Source organism: Schistocerca cancellata, chromosome 7 (genome assembly GCF_023864275.1).
Source record: "Schistocerca cancellata isolate TAMUIC-IGC-003103 chromosome 7, iqSchCanc2.1, whole genome shotgun sequence".
NCBI lineage: Eukaryota > Metazoa > Arthropoda > Insecta > Orthoptera > Acrididae > Schistocerca > Schistocerca cancellata.
Window position 1 is genome coordinate 164,916,544 of NC_064632.1, and position 1,517 is coordinate 164,918,060.

At 48.6% G+C, this 1,517-nt stretch overlaps 1 pseudogene; it reads right to left on the reverse strand.

Moving 5' to 3' along the window:
* Positions 1-312: 312 nt before the first annotated feature.
* LOC126093146 (5S ribosomal RNA) lies at positions 313-430 on the reverse strand (annotated as a pseudogene).
* Between the last annotated feature and the right edge of the window lie 1,087 nt (positions 431-1,517).

Sequence of the window (1,517 nt, forward strand, 5' to 3'; positions counted from 1 at the left end):
GAAATAAGAACAGCGAGAAATTTAACACCAGGACTGGATATCACGATGTAGATGAAGTTAAGGAATTCTGCTACCTAGGTATCAAAATAACCCACGCCAGACGGAGCAAAGCACTCCGTCTTCAGGTCACATGTGGCCCATCGGGACCATCCGACCGCCGTGTCATCCTCAGCTGAGGATGCGGATAGGAGGGACGTGTGGTCAGCACACCGCTCTCCCGGTCGTTATGATGGTTTTCTGCGACCGGAGCCGCTACTATTCGGTCGGGTAGCTCCTCAGTTGGCATCACGAGGCTGAGTGCACCCCGAGAAACGACAACAGCTCATGGCGGCCCGGATGGTCACCCATCCAAGTGCCGGCCACACCCGACAGCGCTTAACTTCGGTGATCTGACGAGAACCGGTGTATCCACTGAGGCAAGGCCGTTGCCCCCAGACGGAGCAAGGATGACATAAAAATCAGACTAGCACTGGCAAAAAGAGCATTTCTGCCCAAGAGAAGTCTAATACTATGAAACAAGTTTTAATTTAAGGAAGAAATTTCTGAGAATGTGCGTTTGGACCAGATCATTGTATGGTATTGAAATATGGAGTGTGGGAAAACTGCAGAAGAGAATCGAAACATTTGAGATATGGTACTACAGAAGAATGTTGAAAATTAGGTGAACTGACAAGGTGTGCAATGAGGTAGTTCACCGCAGAATCGGCGAGGAAAGGAATGTATGGAAAACATTGATAAGAAGAACGAACAGAATGGTAGGACATCTGTGAAGACATCACGGAATAACTTTTACGATACTGGAGTGAGTTGCAGCAGCAAATAGTTGAGGACGTAAGTTGCAAGTGCTACTCTGAGGTGGAGGCGAATTTGTGGCGGGTCACAGTGCGGAGTAAGAACATGTAAAACTGGAGCTCAGGCACTCCACGGCGTCCTAGCACTGACGGAAAGTGCAGAGGCAGGCTAACCGGCAATAACTGAGACGCTACACTGTGGACAAATTTGCTGATACCTCAAGATAATGAGGCAAATGATCGAATTGCTATCTGTCATGACGTTATGTCCAGCTTAAATACTCCTACTTGAGAAGACACGGTCTCAGTGTCTGTTCGTCCCATATTCATCTTTGGTTCCGACGGAATCACAGTCTCTCTAGTTACAGGATAAACTAGTTGTCTGCTATGTGAGTGAAAGCTTACCCTCTGAGACCTCTTCCAGCCAGCTGTAGTGGAACTTAGCTGTTGCGAGCTGCCACTGCTGTTTGGTCATTTCCGTGACTGGCAGAAGATGTTGATTAGCCTGGGCCTTCCACTAGTGAAGGGCCATACCAAGTGACTGCAGATCACCGCCTTCAGTCTGTTGGATGAAGCACCTGAGAACTGCGCACTGGCTATATGTGATACTGCCTCCCCAGCTGGACGACGCGTTGCTGATTCGGGTCCTGGGCTTCCTCCTTCAAAACATCTGCTGCCCACTGCATCTACATCTACATCTACGTGATTACTCTGCTATTCACAATA